The 20,955-nt window shown below is 35.4% G+C and overlaps 1 protein-coding gene and 1 non-coding gene across 3 annotated transcripts in view; one reads left to right on the forward strand and one right to left on the reverse strand.

The window, feature by feature from the left end:
• The window catches only part of LOC725329 (UPF0489 protein C5orf22 homolog), a 788,097-nt gene that overhangs the window by 420,841 nt on the left and 346,301 nt on the right, over positions 1–20,955 (forward strand). The window lies entirely within an intron of this gene.
• Positions 19,354–19,488, reverse strand: Mir3741 (microRNA 3741). Its single transcript, NR_039530.1, has one exon. It is a non-coding gene; the product is annotated as a microRNA 3741 (primary transcript).

The following is a 20,955-nucleotide window of genomic DNA, read 5'->3' on the forward strand; positions in this document are numbered from 1 at the left end:
TCTTGTTACGTGTAAATTGTCGATCCTCTGACATTAATAAATTCTTTTAAATGTAAGAATGTTATGAAAGAACGGTACTAAAGGTTTAAGAGTATCGTAAATTAAATTATAAATATTAAATGTAGAGAAATATAGCCTTACGATTAATAAAAACTTTAAAGCTAGAAAAGAATATAATAATAATAAAAACGTAGTGCATCAATCTTCTTCTTAGGGCCAAAGACAAGAGAAATATGCAAATTTTCTTGCACAATTAACTCTGCCAAAGTGAAATAACGTAACATATAATTCTATTTATATATATAAAAAAAAAAAAAAGAAAAAAAATAACGATTCCATTATACACGGAATAATACCGATCAAAATATCCACATTCCAAGATTCTCCCTCTCATTGTCTCCGTAACACGTTGGCGGGTACAAATGTCCCGTGATTCACGCGCCACGTGTATCCACCAACGTACAAGTACGAACGTGTACTCGCTTACACCGTGTGTGTCGCGTGCTTGCTTTCCACGGGTTTCCAGGAACGCCTTCCCATTGTCGTCCCTTGGCGGCGTTACCGGATACGCGATTGTTTGTTCTACCTCGCCGTCCCCGCGAAAAATTGCGGTACACGGATTAAGAGGCTTCCTTTCAATTTCCGCGCCCGATTGTGCTGTAAAAGGACTAATGGCGGCCGATATCGCCTACCTCCTTTGCGGTCTGCGAAAACGGACAAAGGAACGTGCGGCTCGGCCTTTCGAACGAGGCCGATCAATGCTTGGTCGCGTGCAACCCGTGCCCCCACCACTAATATGGGAAATTTACATGCTCGCCCATTCCTCGACCGGCTACCATTTCCGTGGCAAATAGAAATTTCGTATAAGGAAGACTAGGGACACGCGCTCCAACGTTTCTTTTCTTTTTCGCGAAACTCTGTATGGTAATAAGTGCTAGCAATAATTTTCTTTGTCATCGCAAATCCATCCTTAAATCGGATCCCAAAGGAAAGCAATTCGCCTTCGCGGAAGAAATATTATTAAAAATTTTGTCGTCTCGAGTCGAATCGAAAGCAAGCTTCTTCTTTTCAATGTTCATTCAGACTCTTTCAAAGAAAAGCAATTCAATACTATCAAAAATTTTCTTTGTCACAAATCCATCATTGGATCCATGTCTATTCGGATTCGAACCCTTTCGAAACCCCTTCCAAAGAAAAGCTATCAAAAATTTTCATTGTTTGACAAAATCCATCCTCGAGTCGAATCCAAAGCAACTTCTCCTTTTCCACATTCGAATCCTTTCGAGATTCCTCTCTTCCCTCCGAAAAGGAAAACAATTCTTCGTGAAAAAATTACCAAAGCTACCAAAAATTCTCTTCACTTATTCCACAAATTCATTCTAGGAAAGTAATTCGCCTTCGAATGCTATTAAAAAATTTTCTTTCTCATCTGACAAAATTCTCGAATCGAATCCAAAGCAACTTCTCCTTTTCCACATTCGAATCCTTTCGAAACGAGATTCTTTTCTTCCCTCCGAAAAGGAAAACAATTCTTCGTGAAAAAATGCTAGCAAAAATTCTCTTCACCTATTTCACAAATCCACTCTCAAAGGAAAGTAATTCGCCTTCGAATGCTATTAAAAAATTTTCTTTCTCATCTGACAAAATCCTCGAGTCGAATCCAAAGCAACTTCTCCTTTCGAAGTCCCCGAAAGGAAAGCAATTCGCCTTCGCTATGAAAAATTTTCTTTGTCGTCTGAGAAAATCCATCCTCGAGTCGAATCGAAAGCGACTTCTCCTTTTCCACGTCCGCGTTCGAACCCTTTCGAAACGAGGTTCCCCTCCGAATAGCGAAGGAAAGCAATTCGGTTTCGCGAAAAAATGCGCAGTGATTCATGCGCCGCGCGCGCCACGCGTGGAGGGGGGACGTATGTCGTTGGCCTGTCGTACTTCCTTTCCCGTGAGCCCCGGGAAGTCTATTCAGAGGCCGCGCCACGGCGTCCAGCATCCACATAGGGCCCCGAAGCGTTCCACGGTGATTACCATATTGCATGTCACATTGTCGGCGCACCCCACGGGACGGGGAGGGAAGGGAGGAGGAGGAGGAGGAGGAGGAGGAGGGGGAGGAGGAAAGAGGTGGATGGAAGGAAGGAGGATGAGGAGGACGCTAACCACATTGCAATATACCGGAGGGCACGGCGTCTATAAACCACCGCAATTCTATCTACGTCCCTTCTAAGCGTACATAACTCCTGCCGCCAGGATTAAGCCTTTTATAGTCCTTTGAAGCGGCGGGCCCTCGCTTCTTTCCGTACCCCTCTCTCTCTCCAACGCTGACATCGGCCTCTTTCTTCCTGGCGTCTAGTCTTCGTCGGTTTGTTCGCCTCTTTCTTCTTATTCCCCCCCTTTTTTGCGAACGTGTTGTTCTTTGCGTCCACGGTTGGCGTGTCGTATGGCGGAAAAGGGGGTGATGAGGGGGTATGGTAGTCTTCTTCGAATTGCGATTTTCTGTTCCGTTCGCGATTAATGATTGTTGATACAGGGATGGATTGGAAGCGTGTAGAACGTGTTTCTTCTATGATGAATAATAAATGATAAATGGATTATTTTTTTTGATATAATAAGAGCAACGAGTAGTTTAAAATTTAATTCAATTTTCGATAATGAGGAACTTTAGAAAAATGTATTTGATACCTTAAAAAGAAAAAAAAAGAAACTTCTTAATTAGAGATTTTTTCGTTTTTCCATTCGACAGCCAATCTTTCTCCATTAAAATGAATTCTTTCTAAAAATTAGCATTAATCTCAATGTATATACGCAATAAGCAAGAATAATCAAAAATCCTTAATTGTAACACTATTTGAATTTTCCTTCGGAACGAATGAAAGGAAAGAAAAAAAGAAAGCAACGGTCGAAGTGGAAGGGAGAGAGTACGCTCTTTGAAGCATCTTTGAAGCAGTTTCCGGAGACGTAGGCATCCGACAGACAGAAAAGACAGCCTCAGGATTCAGTTTAATATCACGAGTTTTCTTTCACACTCGTCAAGCGTAGACGTTCTCACACGAACGAGTAATTCTTTTATCGCAATATCCTGCCAGAGAACGCGTGGAAACAGGGGCGAGGGGGTGGATACGTCGGCTATCAAGTTCGCCAACTTTAATACCTCAAGTTTTCTCGTACATATCTCCTCTTCTTCTTCGCTTTCTTCTCTTAGCTTTCGCCTTTTTGTGCCGCGGATTGAATGCGTATCTACCATCGTGATAACCACGTTGGTATTCGTGAATGTTTTGGCGTTTTTGAATAAAGTTTTATGAAATATCGATTGGACTGCTAGAATAGAGATGTTTGTTGAAGAAGAATTTGATAAATATATTTAAATGATGATCCTTCACATGCTTTCTTCCCTATAATATAATTTCAAGTTTGTTACAAATTAAACCATTTAATTGAAAAATGGAACCATCCTATTTTCCATTAAATTTCTATTGAATATTTTACACTACTTTATATTCCGTTCTTAGTTAAACGTAATCTAAGATTGTACATTTTAAAAATAATTCTTCTTCTCAACAAGGAAGGGCATCCAGATTCATCGTCAAACAATGCTTTTTTTTCGTCCTCCGATTGTGTCCCGTATTTTTGGCGTTGATCTCCGTTCATGGGATTAATCAAGTCACCGTGCCCCGGGACAAACAACGCGCTGGCCTCGTTCTATCTGAGATTCCGCATCGCGAAAACAAGAGGAAATCCGCGTCTCTCCTCTTCTTATTATCATCCATCGGTTGCCGTTAGGACAAGTTAACGAATGAAACGATCGTCTTTTTTTTTTTTGGATCGATCGAACGGTAAGTTGATTGGATAAAAACGAAAAAAAGGTGAAATTACAGTGCAGCCCGATCGATAAGGAGGAGATCGGGTAAAAATTTTAATGCGATATTAAAATATATTATTAAACTGGGACGATCGGATCGGGTCGGGATCGGACAGGTGGTTGATTAGTTGCGACCGATAAATCGGTGCAATTTACCGTGCATGCATAGCACCGTGTATACTGGATAAATTTCCAATTTATGCTCTTAACGTCTCAATTTATATCGATGAAAAATCCTTTTGCACCGTCTAATACGGATTAATTGGATGAGATAGAGGTGATGTGAGTAATTTGAATGATTATTGCGCGGCGTTGATTATTTTTCGAAAGTATTTAAGGAATCCCGCGTAATTTGCGTCATAAGGGTTGGGGCCAGATTGATGGATGGACTTTTTGGAGATTTAAACGTGTAAAATTCAATGGATAGAAAATATTTTTGTTAAGAATATTTATTAATGCAATGAAGATTATGAATATTAGGAATAATCTTATATAATTATAATATAACATAATTAGAATCTGTTACTTATACAAATAACATAAAGATTTTTTGTACAAATTGTAAATTAGACACTCTTTTATTGATTGATATCGAAGGATCAATCAATGAAATCTATTTACACTTGTGATTCATCTAATTAGAATCTTTAACCTTAAGTTTTATAAAAATCAGAACCATCTTTACATTAGATAGGAGAGAATCGATCCATGCCCTAATTCAGGCATCTAATAAGATATCTAACAGAAATAGTATTACATTCTCATTTTATTATAATTCAACTAGATACGAATAATTTCCTATCGAAACACGATCAACTGATTCTTGTATCAGTTTCCAGAACAAAAATTTAAGAGACAAGTTCGGTTCCTTGAATTCAACCAAACCTATAACTGATTGTACAGCTTAGTGACTATAAAACTTGGTCGATGGCTACCAAAATTCTTGAGAAAACACAATTAATATCGTTTAAATGCTAGGCCAAGCTTCGTAGATTGGTACTGGTCTTCTAACGAACAAGCAAAAGCTTGCCGATCTTCCATTTATGCTCGTATCGTTTACCAGTGGTGGAAATGCTCGCCATTAGCCAGAGATTGCCCATTCGCTGGCCAGCGACACGCTAATTCCTGTGATTTCTGCTCGCCTCACGGCTTTGTCCATTCATTCACGGACTCGTCTCCGCGCCTCCGTGCCTTCTTCCCGCCGCTCCCTTCGAGGGAGCCTCTTTTCCTCCTCCGGGCCTTCTCTAGCCGTTCGCTCTAGCGTTTCCTCCTCTTCTTGCCGGTTCTCTGCACTTCCAAGTATCCAGCCGCGCGATTACCGCTATTTACGCGCCCGTTCCCTTGTCTTTCGGCCGTTGGACGAGGCTGAAAGTCGCTCGTAGCGACTTTTTAGGCCAGCCGCGAACGATGATCCTTCGCTACGAAGGATGATTTTCTTCCGTGGGACGAGAACGATCGTGCCCGGGTGTAAATTGAGTTGTTAAAGTAGTTTGTCCGTTTTTCCCCTGTTCTTTCGACGATACATTTTTTTTTAATCGGGAGAAGAATAATTTTCAGTTCTTCTTGAATAGTAATAATAACGTAAGTGGACAAATAGATTGATAATTTTAACTTTTCATCTATTATATATAATTGTCAATGATTGTAAAATAATTGTTTCAAATTATTAGATACTAGTAGTTCCAAGTGTCGCTTAAACATTGAGAACGCAAGATTATAAAAGATTATGAAACGTTATATAGCAGATGTTTATAATCTATGATGAATAAATTTGATTTCGTATAAAAATTTGTACTTCAATTATAACCAGAATCGAGCATCCTCTCTGCTAATGCAAAATTCAATTCGCGTGTCTATATATACTGTATAATATTATAACTGTACTGCAGATGTTTCTGCATCTTTCGCGGGACAAAATATCGAAACGACAGCACAGGTTGTAATTTTTAAAACGATCCTCCGTTTAAATTCCATATCTGTAATCATATATCCGCGAAAATTTCATGCATTCGTAAAAAAAATTCTCTCTCTTTAATTTTAATCAAAATCATTTGCCGCTAATGCAAAATGCATCGTCCTCACCATCGCCATCGCGTTACACGTGGGATCATCACGATTGCATCGGGAGGCTTCTCCTGCGACCCGGGCATCGGTAATGTAACGACTGTCATTAAGCGACGTTCGCTTAATTCAATTATTATCATACCGCGTTTTTCCACGCCTCTTCTCCTCCTTCGCTCTCCCTCTCTCTCTCTCTCTCTCCTCGCTGCTTTTTTCATCCCGTGGCCTGCCGCAATCGCGATTAGAGTCGCGGCCTGACTAATGCGCCACGAGAATTATTCTATTAGAGCGGAGGCGCATTAGGAGGGACGCCGGAGGACTTTTCTAGGCGACTAATAGGATGCCCATTAGCCACGGCCGGCCGTAAACAAGCCTACGAGGAGGCAGGGAGACGATAATGTTCGCGAGGGTGTTACGCGGTACCAAGGTTAATTCGCGTTTCGCCCGACTTGCAAAGTGTGACCAAAGTGTGTTTATTAGCCCTTTCGTTGATTAGATTAGGCTAGGTTAGGTTAGGTTGGCGTGGAGGGCGTGTCCTTGTTATGGGTTGGTCCTGGGCTCGGTTGACAACCCACGGTGCCATCATTTCGACGACCTCGTCATTCTTTATTTCCGTGATGGTGAGTTTTAGAATTTGTTTTTCCTTAAGATAAGTTGTGACGTGATCAATGATTAACGATTTACGTTTTGGTATGAGAAAGAAATTAAAAATTTTGTAGATCGTGTATAGCTTTCCTCTCCATTCGTATCTATACGTTTTGTAAATTATTTTCTCTCTCGCGAGGAACAAGCAAACTATAATGTAACTTTATTTAAAAAAATTTTCGTGTTGTAACACTTAATTAATCTTATACGATTATTTTGTAATACGAATCGACAGTGAAGAACGAGTATCGATAAGGTACTCTCGTAAAATTTTACCCTTTTCTAATGCAATTTTTATCATTAATAATTTCTAAAATCATAAATTTAAAATTTAAAGGAACAGGAATGGTTTATGCATGTTCCGTCCACGCATTCATTCGAAACCGATACACTGAAAAATAATAGCCAATTTCGTTACACCCACAAGTCGATGCAAAGAATCTTTATTGGTATTTGCTAACTCGGCGTAATTAATGTTGGCGCTCGATTCGATTCCAAGCACGGCTACGAACCGCCAATTATTAAATAACTATAATGAACGACCGTATAAATTGTACTCGTTAAGAACGAGCGAGCGAGCGAGCAGGGAAAAGAGTGCGCGTGCAACAATAATCCGCTCTAACTAATCCGCTTCGATCGACTTTGACATTAGCGCGCTATAACGAGTGCCTGTAGGCTAATGGTAACCTTTGCTCTATACCGGTGTCGCGTTTTTCAGGAAATGTCGCTCCGTTGACACGGATACCTGGATATTTTTGCGGAACCTTTTCCCTCAAAGAGAAAAAAATTCACTCCATTCGAGCTTTTATAATAAACAACGTCATGTATAAACGGTGATTAATATTGATTAGGATTGAAAGCGATGAGTAGACAATTTTTATAACACGAACAATTATTGGCCTTATGTGTCTCGATGAAAAACGTATTAAAATTAGGCAAACTTTGAATCGCTATAATTCCGAAGATAATGATTTTTAATCAACAGATCGAAGATTATTGAAAATGCGGAACCTTCCCCTTTAAAACCCTTTTTAATTTATTCCGATACGAGTTCCGGTTCATGAAATATAATCATTTAAAGAAAAGGATGATTTTTAATCGTATATCTTAAATCTGACTAAACCGTATTATGAAAACTTTGAACCGCTATAATTCCGAAGATAATAACTTTTAAACAACGAGTAAAAAATCATTAGAAATACGAAACCTTCCTCTTTAAAATGCTTTTTTATTTATCGCGATACGATTTCTGGTTCCCGAGATATCGTCGTGTAAAGGAAAGGGTTTTAATCGTTTACTATTTCCATCCTTATCGCTTACTCGGACCTCTCGCTCGCACCTGCCTCACTGACCTATCCCAAATTACAGACAAACGGCAGACGCGATTCCTGGAAAAAGTAGTAGCTAAATTCTTAGAAGGACGTAGTAAACAATTCCAGGAAGAAATGTAGGTCGCGGTCCTATTCATAATCCTTTAAGCGTCACGTATACTTTGAATCCTTATATCTCGGCGACCGATTGAGATATCGGGATAAAACAAAAAGGAATTTTAACGGTATGGCTTTCTCTGTTTCCTGTATATATTTAAATGACAAAATTTTTAATTCTTTTTTTTTATTTTTAACATGAAATTTTATTTGTGATCTTTTTTCGTGTGAATGTAATGATTTATTCTAGCGTTATGAAAAGCTATATAATTTAATATATGTTTTACATATGTTTACATAGTGATGAATAATTGGAATACCGTTTATGGAATTATCGTGTAGGAGATCTGACGATGAAATCTGTGAATTTTTCGTAATAAAATTATTGATATATTTTAAAGGTGAGCAACATTCGACGATAAAGTAGTAGATAATAATTTCATCATAAAAAATCTGCAAAATTCACCATCGTAATATAATATCATAAATTTACCGTCTCGTATATTGGAATCTTGTAAGAATTAATCGTTATCGTTAAATTTTATCACGGATATAAATTATTTTTAACTGATTAATCAAGATCATTGAAGTCTTTTGTAAAAAAAAAAAAAAGAAAAAAAAAAGAAAAAAACTCTATTGCTGATATCACAAACACTCGAAGTCAGTATCAATATTATAATTCACTGGTAACGTTTAATTAAAATTAAAATGAACAAAGATCATTGCATCGATGACTGCGTTGATCCATTCAGGAAAATCATTGCGGCTAATGCGTTTATTAATTATAACTACTATATTCATCGTGATTCTATCTCGTCGATAATAATAATATAAATCTCTCCTGGCTAAAATATAGTTTCCAATCTCGTTTAAATTTACGCAACCGTTTAAATGTCAAAATCTATACAGTAAATTATCTCATATAATCATTTTCAATTCCACTACATTTCATTTACACATATTTAAACTATCTTTTTTTTTTCGTGTTATAATCATGAAATATCATACATAATCAGTAAAATAATGGAAGAATAGAGCTCGTAGAATTCTCTATTTATCGTAGACTTCTTCGTTAATTATTGTTAGAATTTATCTTTTTTTTTCTAGTAAAGTAAAATACACCATGATAGTAAAATTTTTCTTCTTTTATTAAGTAATTTCAATTATTTAATGATATGTAAAAACGTTAAATTTATGGTGCACCATGATTTAACGTACAAGAACTTTCTACGATTAAGATATCTCATTGAAGATGATCGAGATAAAGATCTTAAAATTCTTAATTAAATTATAGACATATTTTAAATTATGTATAATAATTATGATACGATATAACGATAAATAATAAAATTTAACGATTTCTTCTCGATAATCAATTTTATTATTCCCTTAGGCTTTTCCCTAGAATTTTCCTTTTTACATATTTTCTTTTCTCCATTCAATAGTATCTTTCTTGTTTCTCTTTGTTGTGTTATTATTATCATTTCTTGTATCTCGTAGCCAGAGTACGATGCTACGATCATGATACTTTGAAATTATCGCTTATTAAAATTTTAATCTTGTTAATAAAATTTAAATAACACTAAATATTTCCTTGTTATTCCTATTAATATACATTTATTATAAAGTTATGTTAAGGCTGTTTGTAATTACAAGCCTAATTATCTCCCAGCGCAAACTTTAATAATTTTGCAGCTTCGAATAAAATATATCCATAGAATCTTTACAAAAAAGAAATAATTTATTATCAAGGATATTGTATCAAAGAGAAATATTAAATCATTGCACGTTTTTTTTTTTTTATAAATAAATTTTTACAAATAATATCTTTTTTAAATTCAGAATATCTGATTAAGTTTGACGCATACTCAAAACGAGCCCGCCTCGTGATATACATTTTTGTTTGCTTCTTTTGCTTTTCTCGAAAACTAAATTTTACTCAAGGATAACTACTTGGATGAGGAGCAATAAAGGCCAATGGGAGGCCGCGAGGCATAATAAAAATGCTAATTCACAGCTTAACGCGCGTCATGTTTGTTTAACGAGAACGTTAAAAGTTTCAGGTTGCGCGAACGAACAAAATGGCCGGGGAAACGTGTCACGGAAATGGCGGCTGGCCAAGAAGATCGACGCGGCGCCATCGACGAGAGCATTATCATCGATCGATCGCCATCGAAACTGACGTGAATCGATAATACGTGTTATCAGGCAATTTGTATTCGATTCATAATAATCATTGCGAGTTGAATTTATGATACGATTTATTGTCATCTACAAGGTGGCATGAACAAAAAAATGTGATTCTTATATAACTCGTATTTGTTGCATATTATTTTTACAATTGATCGATTTGGGGGAAAAAAAATAATAGAAGATCGAGGAGTGGAATTTTCATCATTATTTTTCTTTCGTTATAGACATATTTCTAAAATTAATTTCTCAGAATAAAACTGGAGAGAATAATTCGAATAACGAAATTGAAACTTGATACATGCATACGTAACTCTTTTTTTCTTCCATCATTAAAAAAATATAAATATACTCCTTTTCCAATATGGAAGAATTCGTCGTTAACGAACATAATACAGGTTCTCCGCATCTAGCGCATTCCTCTTGTCACGTGCATCTTTCAACCATCTTTCATTAAAACTAACCGACGCGCTATCAATTATACCAGTTGACCGCCCGGGAAAAAGAAATCTGTTTCAACGATCGAAATTATCCACAAGTCGATCGACACTTACACGAGTGTCGTTTGCGTCACGCCTGTACCACGCCACCTAGTGATGCAACCTAAAATGATCGATTGTCCAGGAAGATCGAGGGCTGGACATTTCGCTTCGCGAGAGATCCGTCTCACGGACCACCCGGTAGACGACCCGGGGCGTTCGTGCCTAATATCGGCGAGCTTCTTGGCCGATAGGGGATACACGCGTGTGTGCACGCGTGATTCTGCTCAACGTACGTGGACAATTAGCGGGTGTACGAACACGGGGAGAGCCACGCGGGGAGGAAACGAATTGGTTACACGGTTGTCTGGGTGGGAATAATGGAGTCTTAAGCTTTGCTTGGAAGACGATCGAGATAACTAATTGGATTACTCGCGCTCTCCCCTTCTCTCCCCCGATCTTAATATTGAAATTGTCGCGGTTGCGCATAATGAAATTGTCTCTTATTGAAAAATTAAAATATGAATATATTTTTTTTTAATATCTTTGTTCAATATACAATTCTTCATAATAATTTCAATATTTATTGTATTGAATATTTTTAGAGTTTATAAATTCTGTGGTTTCTCGCATGAAAATATCTCGTGCAACTTCTTTCCAAGTTTCGAACGAAATCTCTTTCGAAAAATTGGCAGGAGACCTTTGAAAATTTTTTTAATTAAAATCACTATCGAACAAACTTCGCAAAAAGTTTTCTTCGAAACATGTAACTTTTTCTTTTTTTCCAAACTTCAACGGTTATCGATTTCTATCCATCGTTCTTTCTTTCTTTTCAAAACAGGGATATAATTTAACCTTTCTTCAAGCTTCGTTCGATTTTTGTTTCCTTTCTTTTTCTTCTTCTTCTTCTTCTTCTTTTTTTTCTCTTTTTCCTTTCAAAACAAAGTCGTAACCTCGATTTAAGGGCTCATCGTCGCGTTAATAAAACGAGGCACGAGAAGCTTTAGGGTGACGCGAGAGAGGAGAGCCTATGAATCAGTCTCCTGACCGCATAGCCGCAGCGTTTCACGTGCGCGCGTGGTCAGGCAAGGCAGCAACTCCACACGTTCGGTTTCCTCCTCTGCACGAGTCGTCGCATGCATGAAATCAGGGTGCGGCCACGTGTTGTCCCCTTCCCCCTTCCTCACCCCGTCGTCCCTGTCCTTCCTATTTCGCGTTTCTTCGCGTCTTTCCCTCCGCCTCCGTCCGCCCGACATTTTTCTCCAGGCTTCCTCCGCCCCCGTGTGTGTCCATTTGGCAAATTGATCTCGTAATTTAACCCGCATCACGACTTCTGGCCAACGCGATGATTTAAATATTTAGATGTACTTGGATGGAACGAAAAGATAAAAATTGATTCATCATTCGTCGTAATATCGAAAGGAACGAATTGTCGACGATTTATCCGACTTCTGTGTTTCTTTAATTTGTTTAACATATATATAATGTACAATAATAGAGAATTTACACAAGAAGGAACATATTCTTAAAAATACTTAAAAAAAAAATTGTCATCGAACGTATCGAATATCAATATAGAATTACATCGAGAGTCAATAAGGCGATATATTAAAGCGACAAACTCGCTTATTCTTCATCTTCATTTATGACAACGACTTACTTCTTCGCATAATAATTATTATTGATACGAAGGAATCGATCGTGTTACCGATACAAAATATAATTATCTCTTTGACGAAAAAAAATTTTCGCCCGATAATCCGAAAAATGATTGAAAAATTCAACCGACTTTCTGAAAGTCTCATTAATCATTCTTATCGATCTTATGGCGATCGTGCGTGTTCCAACACGTGTCGGAGAAGGAAAGATGAAAATCGACGTGGAGGGGGAGGGGGAAAGAAGGAAAGGAAAGATTGATAAAGAGGTGAACGCGGAACGATTTCGTAATTAACCGGCCGGCCACGGTGATTCGATTCGAAGGAGGCCCGGAATCGTTTCCAGGCCCCGGCACGCGTGAATCGTTAACCCGATCGACGGCGTAATTAAGTGACGATTAACGAATTATCGGGAACCACAACCCCCTGCCCCTTCGCCGCCGCGGCCACGAAGATTAATGGTAACGCGGCGGGCAAAAGTTCGTTTAATTCGAAACGTGCACACGCGGTGCGTGCGCGCGCATCGGGCCCACGCTCTTCTCGGGGCCCGCCGAGTCACGTGCGCTCAACGTCGTCAGATTTGATATCTGTGTTTGCCGGATCTTTATTATATCACATGCACGATTGAAAGAATATTTATTTTCCATATCCATGTGGAAATTAAATGTGGCGATGCAATATGGATGTCGCTTATTTTTTTTTTTTGCTGAAGAATTTTTATAAATGATTAGATGGATCGTGATTTCAAGAAAATTAAAACGATAGTTTTAAGTAAGAAGAATTTTTATTTTTATTTTTTGAAGGATTTTTGCAAGAATTTGATGAATTTTTGCAATTACCTTTGGATTTTTTAATTTTGATTTTATAGGGATTTTGTCGTTAGAATTATTGCGATTTTTGTGCGATTCAGAAAGCGGTGACACGTCGGATTTTATCCGAGAAAGAATATTTTAAATTTTGTAATAATAATAGCTTCGATAAATACGATCAAATTTTAGGATAAGAAGCTGGAATAATTTTGCTGGTAAGTAATTTGAAAGATAGCCGCGATTAAAGTGATGAAGCACCAACATCGAAAAGATTTACGACACTGATCTTACATTAACTCACCGCGCAAACACATTTATTTCCAAATTAGCGACGTATCATATCCGAAACGAAGTGTACACTTTCTCCAAACGTCCGCGTTTTCTTCAAAACAAATCGTTATGTTAATCGCCTCTCTGTTATATTTAGATCCAATCTGAATAACCGAACTTTCTATTCTCCGATTCCCTGAATAACCATTACTATTAATATTCTTGCTTAAAATATATAATTAAAAAAATTTATACGAAGATAATAAAATTGAAATTTCGATTTATGCTGTAAAAATACCTTGAGAATACTTTTAATAATGATCTGTTAAATATTATTTATGAATATTTGTGAATTTTATATTTTGTGTTTAAAATAAATGAAAAATCTAAATATCGAAAGCATTAATATGTTAATAAAATCAATGTATAAAATTGTACAAAGCAACGTATAAAAGAATATATATCAAAGAATAAAAAATTTTTTTAGAAAGGAACGACTGTCTAAAAGGAAATGTCGAGTAAAATTGAATTTTTATATCGCAAGTTTTTTATATCAAAAAAAAAAACTATTTATCATAACAATTTTTTATAGCAAAAGTATATCTGATTCGATATCCTTTTTTGATCGATAATATATTCTAAGTGACTTTTTTTTTTAAATATCAAAAATTACTTTTTGTCAATTTCGTATTTTTTTTTTTATCAACCATTCTTTTTTTTTACGATTCATTTCAATTCACGCGAATTTGTAAAAAAAAAAGAAAAAAAAATTCTTTATTTCAACTCGATAAAATAAATTTATATTATGTTATAACGAAACATTCTTGCAGAATGAATTTTTCTCTACTTTATCGTAAATTATACGGAATATCCGAATATTTTTAGAAATAACTGTATTTACACACTGAGAAATTTCGAAACAAGTATTCATCCTCTCCAACATAGCTCAGATTATTTATTACGCATACAATGTTATGTTATTAGAATCTACATTTCTATAATGTTCCCGTCGAATTTTTCTAATTAGCAAACGTCTCGAAAATATATTCCTCGTGGAAGGAGGCTTGGCGAGAAATAAATAGGCCGCCATTCACAAAAGTCACGAAATTTTACGTTATGTCATCGAAGAAACCAGTTCGTTCCATGCATATGTATGCTTGATAGAGGCGCCCACATGCTTTCCCTGTGATCTCGTGTTGTTGGTGCTGGTGCGTGCAAATCGCGGTTTCGCTTGAAATTTATTACGAATTGAACGATTAGGATTTTTGCGTCCAAAGAGACTTTTCGATATTTTTCTAATAAAGATGTTTCGTTGCAATGCTTATTAAAAAAAAAAGAAAAAAAATCCATAAAAATTCGAAAATATTGGATTAAATTGGATCGAGTTCTCTGCGACACATAAATATTTGAGAAATCGAATATTTCGATTAAACAATCGTTATGAAACTATCGAATTTTTGAATTCTCTTGTACTTTTAACATTTGAATATAAGAATGTGAAGATAAGAAAGGGTTTCTAAGAAATTGGAGTATTCATATATTATTTCATATTTTTGTCATTCAGAATTTCCTTAATTGCTTCACGTAATATTTTACTGCGTCATTTTGCTGTCTTTAAGCTCAATAACCGAAGAGCAATTAAATTGCACAAGAGGCAATTACTCATGGTACCTTCCTTGCGTTGAAATTTAATATTTTGTTATTCAACCTGAATGGTATTATTAAATTATTGTTGGCAGCTATCGGTTGTTTATCACGTTGTAAAGCAATAGATGCACAGCGTGCAGCAATCTTGTTCCATCTTCAATTTTATGAAGGATTTTTTTCAAGAGTATGCTTGCACGTTTTCAAGAAATTAGAAATCGTGATAACGTGAGGCAATCCGTTGTAAAATGAAATATTTTGAAATATTAATTGATGGTAATAAAGTGTTTTCACGATGAGATTATTCAATAAGTTGTTTTCATAAAATTAGAGAAACCGATCTTTGTAAAGAAAATTTTTTAAAACATTTTAATAATATCTTGAAAATTTTAATTTTTTGATTATTTCACTTGTCGAAATTATCTTGATATCAATATTTTATTGATCGCAACGGATTTTAATCATTGATACGCTATTCTTTAATATTTAATATCATATATTTTATACATTACATACTCGTTTTTAATATTAAATTGTATCAATTGTAATGTTATGTATTCTCCACTCGTTGAAACTATTATAATTATCGATAATTTATTAATTTTAATATCGTATATTCCATTTGATATATTATTGTATGGCTCGAATATTTTGATTAATTTTAATAATATCTATTTATTTATTTATTCATTGAACAATATAATTTGTTCAATATAATATCACTTCCCTTATTGAATTATTATCGAAATTATTTTATTAAGAATATTTTTTCTTTTTTTTTAAAGAAATATTTCAAAGAATTAAATGTTCTTGATAAAATATGAAATATTCTATGCGTATAAAATATGAAGTATCCATTTTATTAATACCAGTATATATAAAGCACGGATCCAGTGCTTTTTCAACGTATATGATTACGCATACGTTGTTTCACAATATTGCAACGCCTAACCTTTTATCTCGGTAAATAAATTACAGATTTGTGGTCATTTGTACATTCTTGCCTGGATTTCAAGTATCATTATTATTATTGGCCTGTAGAAATAGGAGTTCTTTAACCCGGTATAATGACTGAAATATTTAATAAATAAGGACTGGAAGAATTCTGCGTGATTTACCCACGATATGTAAATAGATACGTGTAATTGCATGTACACGATAGAATACAACCGTCTTAAAAAACGCACTTGATCAAAGAGATTTCCAAAAAGAATTTTTAGAAAAAAAATAGAATTCTTAGAATCGAAATATAATATATTTTATTGCAATTCTTCTGGTAAAAATTATGGAATAATTTTAGAATATTATTCCAATATCTTCCAAATACTTTTTTCTTTTCAAAAAATGATGATTTTGAGAAAATAATGAATTTTCGGATTCGATTTCTTCTTTTCCTTTGAAGAAATGAGACCATCCATCATTTTATTCTATAAACAATCTTATATCGATTGAAATTTAAAATAAATCGAGATTTCCATTGAAAAATTTTCCATAAAATGATCCACGTCGTATTCAATTACAGGAGAAAAATGATCGCAAAATATTTTTCATAGGATCGACATTAGTAAGCGACGATCGAGCACACGGGCAAGGTGATGATTCATGGAAACGCAGCGAATAAATTAATGAGCCATCGAGATGCGATCGTTAGTAAAATACGCGTTTTCCGTAGTCGCGATGAATGTGAACAGTCTCGAGGCTCATTCGTGAATTAATCTCGCAGTCTATAAATGTTTACTGTAGACTGAGAAATATAAGCGTGAGTTAAGCGATATTTATTAGACGCTTTATCACGGGGATAAGTTTTCTTTTTCTAATCGAAATTACGTGTGGAATATAGGATACGTGTGGGTACAATTTGTTCTCGAAACAATTGTAGATATGATTCCTTTCTCTCGAATTGAATTAAATTATGTAGAAATCGATTATTTAAAATTCAAACATTTTTAGGGATAAGTTTCGAGAAAGATATCGAATGTTTCTTTTAAATGGAATTAATATTTAAATTTATAGGTTGTAGAAAAGAGATTTATATTATTGGAGAAATATTAGATAAATTCCATTTCCCTATTTCCATTTCTCTGAATTACTTTTATTTATTAAAGCACTATTTAATTATGCAAAATAGAAAAATGTTTCAATAATCTAAGTTGCAAAAACTTTGATGATCTCGTTCTCATTTAAGAAATTTTATATCTACGTAATTAATTTTTAAATATCGTCTACTTTAATGAAGGAAAATCTTATTAATATCTGCGGTAGTTTTAAGAAAAAATATATAAGTCTCGATTAACGAAGAAGGGATAAAATTTGAAAGAAAAATAAACGATTGCACGGTTTACATGTTCGATTAATAATTTTCAGCCGATGAAATTAATTTCAATGGCATGAGGGTTTGAGAAACATTATCATTCCCCGGAACATTTTATTCCTCAGACTCGTTTTACGATCGGCGTATTACTCTTGTAATTAATTCCGCCAGTTTTTTAATTAATGACCGTGTAAAAATCGTGATATCAATTTCTAATTTAATTATAGATACATCGACTATAAAATCGATCGAATAACAGGATAACCGGAATGTTAATGTTAACGAATTTCAATAATGAAAATTACAGGCGTATCATCGGAAAGATTGAATTCAATAAACCAAAGAATTCTTGGGATAATTATTGCTCGATCAAATTTTTCTTTATGTAATGAAATTCTCCTTTATCAAAGCAAGGAGTTGTTCTTAATTTATAAAAATTTTATATCCTTATGTTTATACTTAAAATTTTAACATCATTCAATTATTGATTACAATAACTCTTCGTTCAATGAAGTTGAAGAATTTTAAAATCTAACGCAATAATAGTAGATCTAAATTAAAATGTATTAGTGAGACGATATTCAATCTTACAAGTGAAAGGATATAGGCTATTGAGACTATCAAAAATGTAATATAATCATGAAATACAAAATACTGTATATTTTATTAATTATGAGAAAATTCATCGATACACTTTTGAATCTATCTATAATTTAAAGCTACAGAATTACACGTTCACAAGAATTTTAATTCAATAATGTCAATTTTCTTCTCGATCGTTTCTTACATTTTTCACAATTTCAAAAACGATCTACATCAAAAATTCTATTCTCGATTCTATCTTCTTTCGTCATTCTTAAAAAAAAATATATATATATATATAAAAATATAGAAATAATATGTCGAACTTATCTCGAAGAAAAGGAGAAGAAAAGAAAAGAAAAGAAAAGAAGAGGAAGAAGAAAAAAAGAAAAAGCACACAATTGAAAAAAAACCCATTCGTAGGTCTTGATATTTAAAAGCGGTCTCGATTTCACCGCGAGAGAGCCACGTGGGCGATTGATCGATCCTCGGATCGAGGGGATCTATTCGTTACGTGGCCTGGCACGCGAAAGGCCACCGTCGTATAAATTGTTAATTATACGGAACCGTGCGGCTTGTAAAGATCGCGTGGGAGCATTTCGTGGCTGGACCGGTTTTCGGCCCGAATGGTAATTAATTTTCACACCCCGTTTCTAATTGAAAAGGATCGTGGCGGCCGCCTAGGAGAGACGGTGCGTTTGTTTGCTCGCCACCAGTAACACCCAGTGGCCGTTAATTGAAAAACGGGTGATCGCGTTTTAAAAAAATCCTCCCGGCAAAAACGTTCGCCCTCTCCCTCTCTCCTCGCCCCCTTCCCCCCCCCTCCTCCCCGTTTTGGCATTATTGGCCTCGCCTTTTGTTGATTTATCGCTTTAACGGCCAATCTTGAACGACTTAACGACCTAACCGCTTGTTAATAAACCGTTCGATTTGTGGGCCTTTGTTAACAGCCGTAAATTTTCCAATGGGATCGTATTAAGAACACTCGAAGGGTTAATTGTCGGTGTTGGGTGTTTAAGGGTTACTTATTAACGGAATTATTAGTAGCGGGCTGATTATCACATCGAAAATTTAATTGTTTCGATTACTGTTTAGTTACAAATTATTAGTTCGATGTGTTGATATGCGTCTTAGATTATAATTTCTGTTTCTCGTAGGATTATTAACAAGTGTAACAATTCTGAGAGGAAAATATATTATTGATTGGATAAATTTGATTGAATTTTCAATCGATACCGTGTATGAAGATAAATATTGCCATTGCTTCGAATTTGAATATCTCATATTGGATAAGAAGATAAATATTTTTCAATAATATGAGGACAAATTTCGTATAATAGATTTTGACAAAAAAATCCCATCCAATAATATGGAGTATTTCAAGAATCGATCTTAACCAAACGTAACTACGACAACTCTTCCACGAGGGGTCCATTACATAAAAGTCCCATACTTCTCTCTCCCCCTCTCGTTTTTCCCTCTCGTATCCCCGAGATATTCTTGCAAAGGTACACGAGGGGGCCATCAATATTATCGAAAGAGCCGTGTGGGTATCATTAATCGGTTGGAAGCAAGAAAAATAAGAAGAGAGATGGCGGAGAAAGGGGAGGTAGAGTCATCTTCCTCCTCCTCCTCCTCCTCCTCCTCCCTCCGATTACTCGGCCATTGGAAATTTTCGAGGCTCTTCCGACAAGCGGCGGGAATCACCTTCAAAATTGATGTTGACCGGCCACGCGATCTCCCCGGGCCACTCGAGAGCTTCTGCTCTCGATATTTCTCGCCATCCCCCTTTTCCGACACTCGAACGCCGCGTGAACGTATTTATTATACGGCCGCCCGTGACCCCCGCGCCATACTTTATTGGTTACGGCCTCGTAAATAGGATATTTTGTCGAGATTCATCTCCCTTTATCCTCGTTACTCCTCGCGATGACTTAATACCTCCCTCCCCCTCCCCAGGACGATTGATCACGCGTGTCGTCGAGGATGATGATCGTTGAGATTGAAAACTTCAACGCTTCCTCTTTTTCGAATTTTACACTGTATTATATTTTTTCTTTAATCAATCTGTGTTCATGGAGCGATGAGACAAATATTTTTTTTTGTAAAAATGACAAATAAATTTTACGTGTAATCAACTCTGAAGTCGTTCCATTTTTGGTGTGTGAATAGCCGTGTCGTGGTTCGATCTTAAATGATTTATGGCATTGCTGTATTTATAACTCATTGTACGCAAATTATTTTTTAGAAAGACACGTTTAAAATTAATGTCGATTCTGATTGACATTTAATCGATCTTTCTTTAAAATTAATTTACAAAGTTAAAGTTTTTTCAAGTCGATGATACTTTATTTACATATTATGTTTGTTCACGTGCCAATTGAATTTGTTTATATACATAAGCAGTGAGAATAGCGTCCATCTACGAATATTGATATTTTGGTTAATGATTTTGAATTATTCTAGTGATAGAGATAATGTTACATGTAATGTTAACGTTAATTCTCGTTGTATTTTTTTCCATATAGAAGTAAGCAAGTTATGCTCTAGTTATTCTAGAGCTACTGTGTCAAATTGGATTACTTGTGTCGTCCGTGGGGAATAAATAGAGTTCCTTGCTGTTCAAACGTTAAAACTGTTAGAGGCTTTAACGTGTAAGCCGTATTGCCAGGAATTTGAATGGCTAGAGGCCGTGTATTAGACATATAAAGAGACACAGTGATACTTATCCCTTATAGAAAGCTCTCTATTGTGACTTCACGTATCGTCGGACGTTCTGAATTCTAAGAATACGTACGTTGTGTCTGGGGATATTAATCGTCTTAAAATTAGACGAAAATATATTTCCAATAAAAATCGTCCACGAAGGATTTTACAATTTTTACGAGCCACTTACTTTAATTAAATTTACTCCACAGAATTCTTCACGATTCTTCACCATAATGAAATAACTTTTACAAATTTTTATAAATAAAAATACTATTAAAAACTCACAAGTATTAAACCGATGATTAACGATCGCATTGCATAAT

This window comes from Apis mellifera, linkage group LG7 (assembly GCF_003254395.2).
Source record: "Apis mellifera strain DH4 linkage group LG7, Amel_HAv3.1, whole genome shotgun sequence".
Lineage (NCBI taxonomy): Eukaryota > Metazoa > Arthropoda > Insecta > Hymenoptera > Apidae > Apis > Apis mellifera.